Consider the following 18,957-nt stretch of genomic DNA (forward strand, 5'->3'; position numbering starts at 1 on the left):
TCTGAGTATGCAGCTCAGCTTCTAGTCTGGGCATGTCTTACCTATTCAAGCTCTCCTCCAGCAGGTTTACCAGTTTGTGCTGTCAGACGTCTGCAGATGATTCGAAACAAGGCAGCACATGTGATATTCAATCAGCCGAAATGCTCTCATGTTACATCCCTCCTCGCCTCTCTTCACTGGTTCACTATAGGCGCTTGTATCAGGTTAATGTCCTTGGTGCTGGTTTTCAGGGACATTAACTGACAGCCACCCATCCCCATCAAGGGGCCGCTTATGATCTATGTCCCATGTCGCCCTCTTCAGTCGGCAAACCAACACTGCCTGGAGTTCCCTCCACCATGCAAGCAGTCTCACTGCAAACGTTTCATGTGTATGATTCCGCGATGGTGGAATGAGCTGCCAAACCACATTCAGTCATTTGAATCCTTCTACACCCCAACACCATTCATGAATTCCTCTACTAGCCTAATGCCATGTTCCCTGGATGTTCTTATTGTTGCACTTCTGGCCAGTGAATAGTCAGTAACGCTTTACATTAACCACATCTTCCTAATGCATTCATAATGCATCCATAGAACATTCATAAGAAGCATGTAAATATATCTTAACATCCTAACATACTTTAACAGCTTTAACACACATTAATAACAAACATTGCTGTATATGATAATAAGAAGCATTATAATTAAATAATGCTTGTTATTAATGTATATTAATAACAAACATATTGGTTTCACTTGTACCTAAGTATTCATTAGAAGCTCAGCCTAAGGGTTTCTTCGTGTTTCCTGAGATAGGATCCAAGCTCACTGTCATCTTCACTGATGAAGTGGTTAAGGAAATTGAATGACAAAGGCCTCTGATATGTATATACACAGGCAAGTGCAACTGCTGTCACGGCTGCTGCCATTCAGCATAAAATTGAATGTCACTTTCCACGTGTTAACGTGATCTTCTAGTGACGCCTGCCGGTGAAAATTGGTACTGACTTGATGGGCTGCAGATTGCGTTATTAAAATGTATTTTCAGGATTACAATGCAATGTAGCTTTTACACTAGTTGCCATATGTGTATCACTGGTACATATCTACCCTGTGCTTTGAATGACTGGATCTGTTATGGGTGGTAGGACCAGATGGGGTGTAATTCCACGGAAGTGCACTGTCCCATGCAGTAGAAACCCCAGAGTGAGGACAGCTAAATTATGGTTATTAGGAGCAACCTGTGGGGAATGGTGCGTGCAAGATGGGATCAGACTAGGCATAAAGGCAGTATTTGTAATGTTTAACTCCATAATACATTTATGCATAAGAAGAAAAATATTTATATAGAATGATTTTGGAAATGAAATGAACAAACATGACAGATTGGCAGGAATTGCCCATCTCTGTTCATGTGTTTATTTTGGATTGATCACCTTGTTTTTATAAGAGTTTCTTCTGAGAGTCCAACAGTATTCATTACAGCTGTATCAGTACACAAAATCCATGTTTCACTACAAATCTTGGTTTTGTGTTCATGGTGTGGTGAAATTTTGATACAGCAGCTTTGAAATAATTTATTACTAAGACTGCAAACACCAAACACTATTAGGGATAGTTGTAAACCGATGTGTAAACCAAACAGGCAATGTCTGTCAACGTATATAAATAGCAAAACCAAAGAGACATTTAATTGCACATTGTAAAAATGAATAGGTAAAATTAATTTTTAAAAAAATTATAATGACTGCAATTATCAACGTTATGAATTAAATCCTGTTCTTGTTGAGATAGACACTACATGACCAAGTACTTGAAGAGCAAAAGATAATGGAGATACATACATGCATACATAGTAATAGTAAGAAAAGTACATTTCAAGATCTGTAAGTACATAAGCAGTAAGTCACAGCTCCTCTTGCATGTGCTGGGGGTGGATCCAGCTGGAAGACCATCTGTTCATGTGTGTGACCAGCCAGCTTGATACTTCAGTGGCATGGAACCGGAGACCAGAGCAGATGTATCGACCTGCATGTTATATCGCAGAGTCACAATTAACCAGACGCCCATGCATGCCACCAATCTACTGGTAGCTTACAAATGCTGACAGGCAATTCATGGTTTGTTCCATCTCACTGGCATGGGGTTTGTGCAGAAATGCACAAATAAAGGAGACATGGAGCACTGCAACAAAGTGAGGCTGAAAAGTAACCTGTTCTTGGTATAGGCCATGTTCTACGGACATACCCCTGCTGTCCTTTACACAAATACATCCTTAGCCAGCTGTATAAAAGTAACACATGTAGGATAAAGGACTCAGCTAAGCAATGAAGCAACACTTGCAAGTATTCATTCATTCAATATGACAAAAATGATTCAGTTCAGAGTTGTGGTGTGCTTGGCATCAATCCCAGAATACATTGCAGGATATAACTCATTATAGTATAGCAGGATATACTTTGGGTGGGATTTTTGGAGATATGGGGCCACAGTGCTACTCCCAAATGAAAAATTGTGAACTGTGGAAACGATTTTGTATGTCGAGTAATAAAGGGGAGTTTAATGAACTGTAAAAGTAACAATAGATCAAATTTAAGTAATGCATACGAACTTAGACACAGGCTCTGGAACCTGCATTTGATAAGTGGGTATAGAATAGAATAGAACAGAATAAAATACAACAGCCACTTTTATTGTCATTCAGAACATACACGGGTTAGTGCACATAAGAACGAAATTACGTTGCACTGATTCACCATCAGTCTAGGAGAGTGTGTTAATACTAGGGTATAGAACTTGGACGGAGGGATGGATATTTACAATCAAAGTGTCACCTTATGTTTAGAAATATTTCTAAATACAAAACATTAATAACCCCAATAATAGAAAAATCACAACATAAGGAACATATGTCATACCCGGCTCGTCGGCTCCTCGTGTGTGCCACGCCCCCTGATTACCCACGTGTGCTTCCCTGATTGTTTCCAGCTTTGTCTGATTGCTTTGCTTAGTCTTGTCTTATTTAAGTCCTGGTCTTACCTGTTCCCCCCGGCCGTCATTGTGGTTTATTGTGGATCTTGTGTGGATTGATGTTCCCGGCTCCCGTTACCCTAATTAAACCCCGAGTTTACCCCGATTCCGACCTGTCTGCCTGCTCCTTGCCTGCACGATCGCCGCTCTCCCCGCGACTGATCGTGACAACATATAAATTAAATATCATTTAATATTAGATGTTTTGGTGTGAAAATTGCAAATGGTGAAGAGGAGAGATCATGTGCTATTGAAAAGACCTAAATGCCTTTGGGACCAAAGGTCAAAGAGCAAATGTAAGAACGGTGAGAAAGACATCGAATTGTGGTGCTTTGAACAAAAGATTATGCTGTGCTGTGAGAATGCCAGCTGCTTACCAGTGCAATCAGCAGCAGAACATCCTAGATCAAGCAGAGTATGTAGGGCAATCAATCCAAATAGGCCAAAGCCAATCAGCCAAGTGTGTAAATGCAATATGGGATGGCCCTAAACATCAGGCCCACACGTGGCCGAGCCCGGTGTATCCTATGGGGGGTGAGTGTCTCCATTAAAGTCGGGTAAATAATGAGGCAGAACCCCATTGCTAATGGGTGGGAAATCGGTGCCTGCATGGCGCTGCCTTGAACAAAGAAGGAGTCAAAAGCCCAAATTCTGCATTTTTGTCCAACTAGTTCTGCTTTAGTGAACCAAGAATCTGTTGAAATTTTACAAACATTTTTACTCATTTTTATAATAAGGTCTCAAGAGTCGTCTGGATGAAATTAGTTTGTGAGCTTGTAATTAGACTTTCACCATTTAAAAGTAAAATGACAAAATCAAAAGCCCGATGTTTAGCCAAATCACAAAACCTGCAAACACACCACAAACACGTTGACCAAACTCTCCATAAAGTCTCACAGGCATATATTTAAACCAGCAAAACAGGTGTGAACAATTACTACTTATGATTTAAAAAAAACCAGCCACCTAAATTGGACATAATTACTGGCAACGTACAGCTGTTTCAGATGAAAATATGAAATAATTAACATCATCTGGTCCTTAGAACTCTAGATCAATACAATGAAAAAGATACATGTAATGTTGGAATGTCCAGGTTCCCTGAGACAATAGAAATCTGAGAGTGTTTTTGTCTTGTCACTCATTGTCTAGTTCGCTCCTGCCCTGACATTTTTTAGACTGCTTGCAGATCACAGGTGGCAGTCAGAAGAGGGCAGTGGAGATTTGGGTCAGGGTGGTGTCCCCTGAATGACTGTGCTTTGTCTAAGCTGGGGGGGGGGGGGGGCAAGCAAGTCTGGGCAAGAAGTGATGCTTGCCAGTGGTGGGATGATCGTTAGGGGCGGCACCCGCTTCCTGTGCCCCTCCGTGCTGAGCTGAAGAAGGGTCAATTCATGCAGCCATTTGGTTTAATTTGCTGTATTAGGTTTTTAAGTTTTTGTTAAACCTACAAAAGTGCAGGCAGGTACAGTTACATTAGTGGGCGGAAGGGAGAAAAACACATATTTCATGATTCTTAAAACTTTTAAAATGGACAAATGAAAAAGGGTGAAACAGAGCAGAACCAGTGACCAGCTCAGATGACCCCAAATCTGAGAAACATTGTCAGCTTATATTATAACTTATTGAATATTACTGTGATTCATACAATAACACATAAAACTGAATTTGGCATTAGTACTGAGAATGATTAAGAGTGACTAAGTGCTCTGATCACACTGTCAATGAAACAGCGGCAAGACAAAGGAGCAGAAAAACGTAACGGAAACCCTAAGCGGGGACCCTGAACACGAGCTTTCTCCGGGCACCAGTGGCTGGTAAGGCAAGGTGGTACGGCTCTCTTTCTAATGCATGTTGGTATTCAGCGTGGCACCAGCCACCATCTAGACTCCACAAACAAGTCAGTGTTCAGGGGCTGAATGTGCCGGAGCCGCCCGTCCACGCAGCCGTGTCCACACCTCCCGGGCGGCGGCCAGTAAGCAGTCAATGCCCCTCTCTCATTCTCTCCGTAGTTAACTACCTATCGTTACTATGCTTTCACGGCACTGCGCTAAACAAGGACGCCTTTTTACAGCCGCTCCAAAAAGGGGGAAAGTGAGGCGAGAGACAAACAAGCAGAAAGGAGCTTCGATGTCGAGAGAAAAGCACAGACCGCACAATTACATTTGCAATAAAATTACTTAAGAGTAATCTAAAAAATTCAACTAAGAAAGAAAAGTAAATTGGTTGGGTAACCCTACTGTTACTATCAGTTCTGACCGAAAGCAGACCTAAATTGAATCTGCTAGCACATGTGCACAATGGGTGGGTGTGTGACTCAGGGCGCCTGTGATCGAACAGTCATCGGGCCAAATCCAGGGTTCAACAGAATGATTTGCCATTAACCCGCAGCTGCTCCAGAGACTAAAACAGTAAAAGCACTTTAAGATATGTAATCTTACAACTGCCGTATAAAAAGCACAATATCCTCGTTTATGGTGCATAAATGCCAAGTCAGAAATATACTGAAAAGTGAATGCATATTGAAATGTGCATAAAATATTTTATAAAACATTTAAAATTGGTTACAAAAAATGAACGGCTATTTATATAAGGAAGCAGATTATCTTAAAAGGTCCGATTATGGAATATTGACGGCACTTTCCGACCCATATTAATGCAGGTACTGTCGCTGAACCTCCTCAGTGCGGCTGTGACCGCGGTCAGTGGGTGGCCCCTTTAAGAAAATCGACCCAGCCCCATACCATGTCCCAGCCCCTTTTAATCATAGCAGACAGGCCCACTGAGCTTCTCCCAAATCTATTCATTCCCTCCAGCTACTGTTGGCCGCTTGTGTGGCTGTGTGTGTGTGCGTGTGATGGGGTGGGAAGCGCTTTTCATGCAAACCCAGCGAACAGAGCAGCGCTCGCACAAGCAAGATATTGGCCCCAATAATGCATTGAGGGAAAGTTGCGCTCAGTATTTAAAACAAAGCAAACTTCACTCAGCTACTGTAGTTAAGTGTTTCCCCGTTTCGTAAATACTGCAATCAATAATGCTTTAGACGGATTTTCTTTTTGAATGCGCATTTGCTCGCGGCACAGAATTGCTAGAAGTAGTACATCGCATAAGGATTTCGTTTGGAGGACTTCGGTGTAAAAAGAAAAAAAGAGCATAAATAAAATCAAATTCTGGAAATCCGAATAAGGTAAGACTTAAAATTTCGTGTAATAGCAATAGACAGCTTTTTTATTTTCACTGAACAATGGCTGATCTGTAGGTTTCATTTTGTTGAAATTATCATAACAGAAGTTGAATCTTAGCTATTGAGCCAAAGTTTTCCATCGTACACGGAGTTTTTTTTTGCAGTTAATGTAAGCTCGCTTTATTTTTCACTGCGTAAAGTAATCTATAGCGGCGGTTTACATGGAAAATAAGCGGCTGTGTTATCAGTGTTTTTTCGTCCTGGTTCGTTTACTAAGTTTTTAGCGATGGCGAATTAAAAGTTCATTTTGTTATAGGACTAAGCACCTTTCTGCGTGATATGTATGCTGACAGAGCCCGATAATCGTTTAGTTGTAACTCTGTTGTCATTGTCATTGTCTTCATGGAGACTGCTCCTTTGTAGGTTTTAATTTATTAAAAAGGTAACCTATTATTAAAAATTTAAATGGCCTTGTTTAACTTATCTCTAACAGCGCCGCCCAATTTTTTATATATATATTTAATGCTAATATTAAAATGTGCGTCATCTGAGGTGTCAAGATGCAAAATATCGGCGCCGTCCTCGCGCTGACCTACAGCTGGGAATGAATGGCCATAAAAAAGATTAAATCCACCAGATGGCGCTGCTTTGCGATTTTTTTTTATAATTAAACCATGACAGGCTGGTTTTATTCTTGAAACATTATTTGAATATTACTTTCATAAGTTCGGATTGTATCCTGGAACACATGAAATCTGCTATGAAATGATTCCAGAGTAATGCTTTCTACAAGACTAATATGATATATTTTATATGTTTCTTAATGCTGGGGCACAGCTATCTATACATTTTGAAATAAAAGCATATAATAATAACAATCAATGTTTTATTAATCCCCGTGGGGAAATTGTTTTTTTTTTTATGCCTTCCTCAACTTGCTCTACGAAGGGCAGTCATCCAAAGAGGTACCTAGGGGTTAAGGGCTTTGCTCAAGGACTTGGTGATGGTGGGTTTGAACCAGCACTCTTGTGATTACAGGCACACAGGCTAGCCCACTGCGCCACACGCTGCCCCTAAACACCGAAGCTGATTGACGTGGTTTAGAAGCAGGTCTCAGTAGGGTGACAGGCTAGCAAGCTGGGTCACATGTTTGTGTGGGTCACGTCTTCTGTTCTCAGCTTTCCCTCAGAAGGGATTCCACCTGATCATGTCCATTTGGGTCAATGTGGTTTGTGGCAAATTTAGTTTGTTTCTTCAAGCCCATATTTCGCTGCTGCAACAGCAAAGTAACAGCAGCACAGATAATCCATGAAAAAAATTAAAGGTTCAGTTTTGAGGTGATGCTATTGGTTGTATTAATATTCAAGTAATCTACAAACCAATTTAATGATTATTTTTGGGATTCTGGTAGGAAATCGAAGGATCTGGTATAAAACCACGCAATCAATGCGGCGTTGTGCAGTGACTGCGCTACCTGCTGTGCCACCATGCCGCCCTACATGATGTGTGATGTTAATATCGACACTGCATGCCAGGCACATGCAACTGTCACATCGGAGGAGCCATGACTGTCAACTTGGTTAAGACAATGTGCCCTAAAACATTTTTACTCTGTCATAGGAAACAAAACATAGCAAACGCCGCAATTTTATAGTTTCTTTTTCAAGATTATCTAGAATGTGTTAATAAAAAAATCAGTGTAAAGCTCACCGCCGCTGCTTTTGCATGCGCTCTGCATGCGCTCTGCATGCACATTCTGAGCCAATCATAATCACACAGGCAGTGTGGCGCATATGTGAGAAATTTAACAAGAAAGAGTGAAGACGAGAAAAGCGAACAATGACTGGTCACCAAAAGACATTCACCTGCTCTGTGGAAATATTTTGGATTCCATAAAAACGACATTGAACAAAACAAGTGATTTGTTGGCACTGCTTTGTGTCTGTTGGCACAAGTGACGGCAAAACCACTAATGTGTGTGACTCGACTGGTAGATAATAAGATCCTATTGAGAATTATTGTGGGTACATTTTCAACTAATCTTTGCTTTATAAATATTGCAGTGTGTATTTCAAAAATGTTTAATGTCACAATGTAAACTTATTCTAAGACCATTCAGCCCTACTCATATTATTCATTCAGAAAAAAATGTCTGTATATATATATATATATATATATATATATATATATATATATATATATATATGCACAGACAGACAGACAGACACACACACACATATATAATGTTTTAAAATGATTAATATTATATGGTTATTATTTACAGCATCATGCAAACTGATGCAGCTAAAGAACAGGGTCAGCTTTCATTTCAGTAGTGAAACAGGAGTTGTAGAAAGTAAATTAAGTTAAATAATTTAAATCAAAGTGACGACAAAGATAGGCCGGGCTACTCCGAGAGGCTAACGGGGACAGCTTATCCGTGTGTAACCCCCCATTATTGGGTGAGTCCGCAGATGTCTTCTTCTACGGTGTTGTTGCATTGCAGCCCCGCTCTTGTGATATTTCAGTTCTGCGGCGACTGCATTTTCATTCACTTTTAATGTGAAGTGCTGCCATGCAACTGAGGCATTTGCTCTCTTTTTAATTGGACCTTCATCCACTATTAGGCATCTTCCGTCCCTCATATGGCCAAGTAATCGAGAAGGCGAGTTTCAGTCAGATCTTTTTTTTATAACTGAGTGATTGAATCGAATCGAGTAATCATGGCAGTTGTAGTTCAGTTACTGTAGTTGTCTTTATTTTTCATATTTTGTGGCCTAATTTGAATACAGTAAATTGAGAGTTGGGAGATATTAGTAGCTAGACTCAGCTGGGCCCGTGCTCCGTCGGCTGTGGGCGTCACCATGACCTGTCAGGGCCGGATCCTCGTGTCCCTCTTCATGCCGCTCAGCAGCGCCCCCTTCAGTGTCTTGACATTTTTTGAAAAGACAGCCATCTGCCCTCCACAGCATTATCCCATGGTTTGTCTTAATGGGCAGCTCTCTGTGCTTCTGCAAAGCTGTAGGCCAGGGAGGAGCGAGGGCAGGCCTCACGCAGATGTGATTAACCAAGGCTGCCCATGTGACGATTCGACAGTTTGTTTTAGTCTAAGCTAGCGAGAACTAATCTGAAGTTAAGTTTGTCATTTTTTTGTTTGCTCATGGAATTAATGTGAAGGCTTTTCTCACATTTCTGCTTGTGAAACTTCCCCCTTGTCCTGCTGAGTTTCTGTTTCGTCTTTCACGAGCTGTGAAAGACCACAAGTGAGGTCTTCTCCTTTGGACTTTGAGGGACACTCCCTTGCTGCATGTACTTGTCATCCAGTCGGTCCACCCTTGGCAGTCTTGCTGTAAGTCTTACTTTTTCCATTCTGAGACATTGCAGGTCGTCACCCTGCTGTTAGCTCTGCTTCTTACACATTTTCCTGTGTCTGCCTAGTTGGCATCATGATGGGCTGCAGTTACCTGTGACTGACAGCAATTTAATTGGTTGAAAATGCCAGCTAGCCTCTTTTTATGGTTATACATGTGAGGTGCAAGTGCAGTTTTACTGTACAGGTGATCATTTAGCTGTAGTTGTCCAGGATACAGTAGTTCCTGAAATTCAATTAGCAGACAAGTGCTTGTTTAACCAGTCATTTTTTTAATGAATAATGAAAGGGATTTGCTTCACTTTGTCCAAGTCATTTATCTTTTCCTGATAATACTATCAAGGTTCGATTACAGGATCTGACGCCAGACTCTCTTAATCAAATGAAGAAATGCGTCCGCCCTCCCTTCCACGTCTCCGGTATGGGCTCTCAGTGAACCTGAATCCTGTCACTGCAATTTAAAGACGGCAGCAGTGGATTTTTGGACTGTGGGGGGAAGCCTCCTCAAACAGAGGGAGCATGAAAACAGTGTGAGGGATGGGACTTGACCCTGCAGTGCTGGCAGTGGGAGGCTACAGTACTAATGACTGATTCTCCATGCTGACGCCCCAGTAAAACAGTGTTGTATTTAAAACCTTATACCATTATGTTCAGTCCTGCAGCTGCGTGGCTTCTGGAGTTGACCTTACTTCTTGTTCTCTGTCTTCTGGAGACGAAGCAGCACTGATAGTCTTTAAAGATGCCTGAGACCTGTGTGGGTCTGCCTCATGTCCACTGGATCTTAGGTGAGCTCACTGGCAGTGGAGCGCTGCAAGAGAAACGCCAGCATATCTTGGCATGCTTTTGTTGGCAGCGCAGGGCAGCATGTGACAGTGTTTTACACTAATGCGCTCTTCCTGTCTGATTAGCAACACCAAACACCAGCTATGGATCCTGAACCGGGGCCCTGAAGTCTTGCAAATCACTGGCACTCACCACTGGCAGGCTGGTTTGTTCCAGCCTTTGCTGTTGTTTCTTACCTCCCTCGTTTCTCCTTGATCCAATTCCATGCTCATGGTGAGCTTGCTTCCCATCCATCTCCTGGCAACCACTGTCCGGAACAGTGCTAAGAAACTGAATTAAGTTTAAATGTATTTATTCTCCAGTGGGGTGTCTGTTAGATGCAGACGCCTGGCAGCAAAATTGGAAAAACAAAGACATTTGCTGGACTATTGGATTTCAGAGGCCAAACCAAGGACAGTATGCCCTATCTGGTGGTGTTTTAAGGTTATAGCGACATGGGATATGGACAAATTATCAAAGTATCCCAGTGATACTTTCTAACTTTCTAACCATGTTCCATTCTAAACAAAGCAATTGCGAAAAACTGTAAGAGCAGTTAGCGATGCTGTTGAGCCCATCTCAGAAATGCCCAAAAACTGTCTTTTGTCTCTTCATCCATCTTCATAAGCCTTAGTTTCTCTTTGGTCACAGCGGACTATAAAATCAGTAGTCAAAACAAAGGCAACAACATGAGATATCTTGCTCACATGACACCTGTTTTCCAGTGTGACTAATAGGGGTGTTTTTGGTTGTTAAGCGCATTTACTCTAGTAATTTGTCTGCATGACCTGTGGCTCAAGGTCTTTTGACGGCTAGCTGCCTGACAGTTAGGCCTATAGTCAGTCGATGCTAACGCTAACGCGGTGCTCATCAGAGTTAAAGTGTAACCCCCCCTTCGCATTTCCCTGTTTAAAATGGCATTTAGGCATTCCATGTGAGCAGGTGGGGAGGCATTTTGGGACAGCTGGTGTCAGGGAATCTGCCAAACCACAGCTAAGCTGTTACTGGCGAGGACGATCCGTCTGCATGCCGGGTGTTTTCTTCTTGCACCCTTGGTATGTGAAACCTGCATGTGGAATGACTCCGTCGCTTAGCGGATACGCTTGCCCAGAATATTTTTACACTTCATTCCACTACGTATCCAAATTTTGCGCAACTTGCAGTTCAGATTAGTTGCTAAGAGCAGCTTTGCTTTGTGGGATTTCCCTGGCTGGTTAATTGCTACAAATTTGAAACATTAAGTGCGTGCAGTTGGTAATCTTCAGTCTGGTCTAACTGAAGGAAAGCATCACATATTCTAGGATTTTAGGCACATATTCCAATATGCAATCATTATATCTGAAGAGTTGGAAGACCCATCCATCCTTCCAAATGCTTTTCTGATCGAGCTTCTCCCTGGCAGCACATGGCACAAGGCAGGGGTCCAGCCTGGAAGGGATGCCAGCCCGTTCCGGGGCACATATGCATTTATATATTTGGTACATACTTCATTATGCTCTGAATCCAGCTTAATAGTACTTGTTGAATCCCCTATTACAGTAACTGTCAATCACAATATTGTCAATATGCTTAAAATCCTTGCGTCCTTCTCTGTTCCATCTAGTACAGGGTTGCATATTACACATGAAAGGCGTTAAGTAAGAAGTGGCTGCAGCCAAGGGTGCATCATAATATGTCTTTAATAAATGTAAATATTCTCTTAAAAAGCTTATACATTTCCTGCCATTTACTCTTTATTGTATCTGGTCGATCTAAATTGCTGCCAGCCTGTCTGGCTGCAGCCGACAGAGAGCGGACAAAGCTCGCCCCTCTGAGGATCGCGGCTCAAGGCCTGCATCCTCTAAGCTGCTTTTCTGTTTGCTGAGACCATATTGTACTCCAGCTTAATGGTCTAATTCATGTCCTTTAACACCAAAAAAAATTGGATGCTCGTGATGTTGCTTAGAAAATATTGGTTTTAGAAAATGTTTTATTAATAACTTGTGTTATCGCCTCAAAGTATTCTATTATACTTTTAACTCGTATGTAATTTATGACAAATTTGTCAGATAAATAACACACCTGTAAAAAAGTCTTCTTATCTGGTCTTATTTGTAAATTGCTACCTGAGTAGATTGAATGCAAAGTCTCATGTTTGGCTCGAATTTAATCAGCTCTTCAAACCTGAAAATTCGTTACAAGCTAAATATTGCCCAAAGGGCAACGGTATAGTGCAATAAACTGTCCCACGACAAAAGGGGCGTGAAACGGCCGTGCCTTTAAAATGGAATGTAACTGTGCGCAGTGCCATGCACTGCCCCGCACAGTGAAAATGGTACGATGACTCTGTCTTTACCGCCCAAAAGGGAAAGTGATACTGACCTGTGCTGGAACTGGGCCAGGATCCCCACGAATGTGAAGCAGATGCTGTCTGCCATTCACGTTTAATGAGAGCCTTCCCCTAGCCTATGACACCACCCCTGGCGGTGATGTTTCAGAAGGAAGTCGTGATGCGGCATGCATAGCAATATATTCTAACCTAAGTTACAGTATTATTTTATTATGACTTTCCTGTCTAATATGCTACCATATGTCACCATCAAGCCTCACCCAAATTCAATCTGAATTTCACATTTGATGTGTGACCTACATTGGCACTGCTTCTGAGACTCGCTCTGCTCACACAAGCAGGAACTAAACAACCGTTTATAAATTCACAGGTGGTCACGGGAAGGGATCTGTGTGCACAGTCTTTAAGCCAAAGTTGTTGTTTATTTCTTATGTAGACAATGGTAGCAGTGATTAGAGAGCTGGCAAAAGCATTAATTTATTCCATGCCATGTAAAAATAGCGTCTATTAAATTAAGCTGATCTGAACATGGGAAACCTGGTGTAGTGTGACACAGTCTTTATCTGAAGCAATTAAGCTCTGTGGAAATTCATTGTGTGCAGAAGTGTAAGTGATGCTTCGCTATGTTGGACAAGCAGTCTACCATCTGGAGAAAGTACCGCTTTGAGTCCACACTTTAGCATGACGTTGAAAACATCGAGCAGTCAGTATTATCAGTCAAACGCTTCCTTTAGAATTTCTCTGTAGTAGAATTTTCTCACTGACTGCTTGGAATCTGCTTAATCTATTCCGGTATTGATGTTTGCCGTGCAGAAACTGTGGTAAACATTTTGGTGGCCAATGCAAAGTTACATACATTATATAGCTGATCTGCTTCTGTCCAGTTTTCCTCAGTGACAGCTAGATGTGGGGGGTCTTGCTTTGTTTTTGTAGTAAAACAAGGGGATGAAATAGTATGAGAACAAATTACACGGCTGCGTGGTGGGAGGAACTGGAGTGTGGGCTAGTGCCAAGTAAGCAGCCACCAGGAGAAGCAGTGCAAAGATATCCAGCCTGTTGGACCACTGGTCAGCAAATAAACAGCTGTCACTTCCTGGGACATTCCTGAGCTGATATTTAGCAGGACTTACTTGTGATCCCTGACCCACGAGTCAAGTGATCGGTCTGTGTCGTTGGTTACAAGCTTCGGTAAAATAATTTGTAGGTCTATTAATCTGAACAGATTGTATGGTAAGATAATGCTTGTTGGACTGTGAGTCTGGTGCTGAGAAGAGTGGCCTTTGATAACAATGGAGACCAGGATGGTTGCGAAGGTAGCTGGGGTTTTTACACTGGGTCTCCTGTGGCTCCCAGATCACTCGAGTGATTAGTTGCTAAGCTGGAGCGGTGGAATCTGGCGAGTGGCATCATCATCTATGGTGGCCAAGTTTAGGCAGCCACCCTTAATCTACTTGGTCCTAGGAAACCAAGAACATTGCCCTGAGGGTACATGCAAGACTCGGCTGCCTTTGGACGGGCACAGAAGATGCACTCTCCCTTCTCCATGAAGTCACAAATAAGCTTGGAGATTTAGGAGAATCAGTGATGCTTTGAATTCAGTGAATGGCATGATAATCCAGATATAATTATATTGTGATCTTATAGTATTTGTAGAACTTTATTTTTTGGACATTATACAATTTTAAAATCAATATAGTACACAACGATTTTGAAATTAAAGGTTGTATGTTGTAATATTACCCTGAACTGGTAATAATACATTACTAATGCTGGAGAAACATGATTCCACTACTGTCAAGCTGGGCCCTAGTGTCAAGTGGTAATCTCCTTGAGCTATTTTCAGTATCCCATATCCAGAGGAGTGAAAGTTTAATGTTTTTACCTCACTTAGGATTCGATCACTAAACAGCTGTCATAAAAAAATCTGTAGTTGTCAGGTTTCTGAATTTTTTTTAATCTGCAAACACCTGTATTTAGTATTTTTACTAATTTATTTAAACCCCTGTTGTTAGAAAATTGCCCCACACATTTCCAGTTTTAGTCCAATTTGTTTTAAAAGCTGCAAACCCAGGTAATTAGGTAAATGAGGCACTTGCTTGATGTATATCAATGTGTTTCTCTCTTTTACCTCACTAGCACAAATGTTTGCCCCTGCTCACCACCTTCCATTTCCATTCCTTCAGGGAAGGGGGTGGGGTTGTTTATTATAAGCCCCATTACAGCTCTACAAGCCCCCCCACCTTCTCTTGGCATGTCGGGGTGTGGGCTATACTGATGCAGATGAACAGGGCCCGTGTACACCAGGCTGCTGCCGCTTTGTAAATAACCCTTTTCATTAATGTTGACGTAAAGTGTTTTGCTTCACCGAGATGTTTTTCTACTCTTTCCACGCCTGTCTGCTTTAATCAGGAGGGAAATTAACGACATCTGGGTCTTTTGCAGACTGTGGTTCAGAAAAGGCCAGGAGGAGGGTTGTGGAGATATGGGACCAGTCTGACTCCTTGTTTCCATGGGCAAAACATTAAAATCCTCCTTTGGCCTTTAATGTTTTCTTGGAACCAGGTGATGTGTGGAACAGGGTCTCCACACTCATACACACACACACACACACGCAGGTTTGTAATTATCTTTGTGGGGACTCTCCATTGATTTCTATGGGTAACTCTAATCCCAGCATGACGACCCCTACCCAGCCCTAACCTTAACCATAAGTAACAAAACCAAATAGAAGACTTTTGGCATTTTTTTAAAATTATATTCACAGATCTTTGTGGGGACCTAAAGATGGTCCCATTAACATCAAAATATCAGGTTTTTATTATATTATGGGAGACATTTGGTCCCTACAATATAATATAAGCATAATTCTCACAGATACTGTACACTCCTGTCAGAATATCAACTAAAATAACATACATTTTTATAACCCTAAACTTTATGGCCTTGTCTGCTGGGCTGCTAGTACGGGTTTCCTCGTGATCCTAAATTCTTCTGTAGAACATACTTTCAGGCCTCTGTGCTGTGTTGGTATCTGTTGGGGGTGGAGGCTGCCTGTGCCAATCTGTGGGAACCCTGTGATAATGACTGGGAAAGATCCCTCTTCTGGTCGCAGGCTGGCTTCGGCAGAACAATGCCAGTTATGCGGAACTCGGCATTGGACATTCCTTTCGCAAGCTCCAGTGGAGCAGCAGATGTTTGAGAGTTTGGCCCGCAACTGTTCCACATCGCTCCTGTTATTGAAATATGAAAGTGGTGTTATGTGTCTGTGTTTCTCTAGTGCTTGATCATGTTCATTATATGATCGTGAATTTTTATTTCATCAAAAAGATTGACCAAAGACTAAGAAAAGTAGTGCTGGCCATTCATATTCAGGGAGGTTGGCTGAGCCAAGCCCTTGTGGAACATATAATGAAAAAAGATCTCCTGATATAATATAATATAATATAATATAATATAATATAATATAATATAATATAATATAATATAATATAATATAAACAATGTAATAATTTCGTCACATGTGCAATTGTAGACGCCATTTTGAAGGTTCTTGATATTTTAGCAATTGATTTAGATGATTTTGATTCATATGATTTTGTGCTGGTGTTATTCCTGCTTTTACATATGCACTTAATTAGATTACTTCTGAATTTCCTCTGGCAAAGACTGGGTTGTCACATGGACACAGTGCAGTGTACTGCCATTCACTGGATGTCTTGGCAATGCGTGGTCATTAAAATCATACCTGATGTGTTTATACCAAATAACTCTGTGGTGGTGGATTGCGTGTCTTTCGTCTCGCTTACTTGTTTTGCTGGAGTGGTTGTGTAATCCTTGGTCTTGTTAAAATCAATTACATGGCCAAAGACAAACCTCTGGGCAAATAATGCCCCAGATGATCGGATTAAGAGGTGGGGAATGTCTGAGGCATCTGCAAGAGAAGCATGCTGTTAAGTCACTATCATCTGGCTGATTTCTGAGGAGCTACTTCTGTATGTAACCAGCTGATGGATGAACGGCAGTTTCTGCTTGGTGGATTGAAATAATCCTCTTTTCAGTTACTGGAATTAGCATTTTACAGAGGAAACTGTCAGGTACTCTATCTTCTGCTGCTGTTATTTTCATGGGCTGAAGTCAAATCTTGCTGCTTTGCAACTTCCTTATTTTTTAAAATTTGCTCTGTAGTACAGAGAGGAGGCCGTGTGAGGGAGAATATTCCAGTGTTTGCATTGCTGAGTCACTAAATTAGTTTTGTTTCCTACTTGGAGCAAAACCAGAATACCCCAATGCTTATAAATGACTTATAATTTAAAGACCTGTTCTGCTTATCCGTTGCTTTTAGTGTTAATTTTAAAGAGGCATGTTTTGAAATACTTCTGGTTTACTTACTTGTCTGCTCAAACCTGAAAGCATGACACCGGAGTACCACACACAGAACACCAGTGCACCAGTACTGATAATGCAGTGCTGTGGTTTGACATGAAAGGTCTCCACTCAGTTGAGAAATGTGTTCTTCTACTCAATTGTTACCATTTTTCCATTCAATGTTTATGCTGAAATTTTATCACATATATCAGAATTTTTACAGAAAATTATTATGTTTGAGCCTAAGACATGAGATCTGCTGCTATGATTTTGGTCATATCATTTGTTCTTATTCTGTACAGTTACGAGTATCATGCAGAACCTTCAATGGCTTATGAAGTTGAATCCAGGCCATGTGGAGAAAACTGACTGCCAAAAGAGGGATGATGGGTGTTATTCTGAAGTTTTTAATGTCACTTGGCAGAGGATGACCAGATCCACAGCCTCCTAGTATTGGCACAGATATTGAAGCACATGCTGAACCAGAATATCACACAAATGTTTTGGGAGGCAGAGTAGAGGAAATTCCTGTTCTGATGAAGGAGGGCAGTGGGTTTGAGTGTTCAGCGTGGTGTTTTTTCAGGCCTGTGGACAGGGCTGTAGGTGTTTCGGTCTACCTGGTGAATGAGATGTAAAGTGATACACTTACTAGGTTTTATTTGCCAGTACAGAACATCAAAATGGAAAGTGGATTGTCTGTGGAGCAAGCAGTGGTTTTCTTTTATGACAAACTGGAGATGTGCAGGTGGGAGGCATTTTAGGAGGGTGTTCAGGGGTTTAGCACGAGCTAGGGAGAAAAGTGGTGGAAAATAAAGCACAGTTATATCTAAAGTCTAATGTTACTGCTGCTTGCCAGTCTTGTGTCAAAAAAGGGATGCACTGAACAGTATATAAAGCCTTATTAAGGCATGCTTAGGTGTGTGGAATATATTATAACCTTGTGCATTATGCGTTATGCCTTATGAAGCTCTCATCTGTAATGCACTATAGATGCCTTTATAATGCAGTACAAAGCATCCTTAATGCTTATACCGACCATTATAATGCATTATAAAGATATCTTCATAAAGCATTCATAATGCATAATACACATGGGTATATGTTATGCCTTTATTTATAGGCATGTTTATAATGCTTTATGAATGCATTATCATTTGTTATGAATGTGTTTATAAATTGCTAAAAAACATGGCCTTAAGTGTTAATGCACAGTAACATGCTCTTATGGTGACTTGGCCAAGTACATACAGCATATTTCAGCTTGCAGCAATGGTGGATTGACTGGCGAAGTCTCATTGGCCGCCGTCCTCACAGCATATTAGCTACAATCCTCAGTGCATTAAGCGCTGTCTCTGCTGGTCTTGGCTGTTTAGCCACATGGGCAAATTTGCAGGCACTTTGCTATTAAACATAGTCGTTCGAAGCGAAGTTTCTTCGCGTGGAATTTTTGAGGACCTGCTGTGCATCTTTGCGCAACGTCAAGTGTTATCAGCTCTACTCGTTGCCCTTCCTGAGTGGATTGACTGCCCTACGCACCATTAAACAGTCTAACTTTACACATTATCCCTGGGGATTTCCTGGGGGAATTCGCGAAACCTCTTCTGAGAGCGGCTCTCTGTTGAGAAGCGCTTTCGAAAGGCTCTATGGACTGTTCTGTCTGCATTGAGCTGCATAGTGAATCGTTTTTCACGGAACTGTCATCTGTTTGATTCATCAGCTTGAAACTTGTTCAGAAAAGACTCCCAGGTCCTAAGAATGAATGAATGTTACTCCGTTACATCTCCTTCCCTGACGGTCCTCCACCGTAGTACAGAAAGGCTGACTTTGGCTGCTAAGTTTAAACTCCTTACCTCTTTTAAGATCTTTTAAGATGTCACTC

At 41.5% G+C, this 18,957-nt stretch overlaps 1 protein-coding gene across 3 annotated transcripts in view; it reads left to right on the forward strand.

Moving 5' to 3' along the window:
- Window positions 1–5,828: 5,828 nt before the first annotated feature.
- plxnb1a (plexin b1a) overlaps window positions 5,829–18,957 on the forward strand; it is a 70,480-nt gene continuing 57,351 nt past the window's right edge. For 2 of the 3 annotated variants that reach the window (XM_049016879.1, XM_049016888.1), the window contains exon 1: window positions 5,829–6,195. The gene's annotated coding sequence lies outside the window, so the exon portion shown is untranslated. Of the gene's footprint in view, window positions 6,196–9,459; window positions 9,542–18,957 lie in introns of those variants that run through there. The other variant, XM_049016885.1, reaches the window with a different exon arrangement.

The sequence above is a fragment of the Brienomyrus brachyistius genome, chromosome 6 (genome assembly GCF_023856365.1).
Source record: "Brienomyrus brachyistius isolate T26 chromosome 6, BBRACH_0.4, whole genome shotgun sequence".
Taxonomy (NCBI): Eukaryota; Metazoa; Chordata; class Actinopteri; order Osteoglossiformes; family Mormyridae; genus Brienomyrus; species Brienomyrus brachyistius.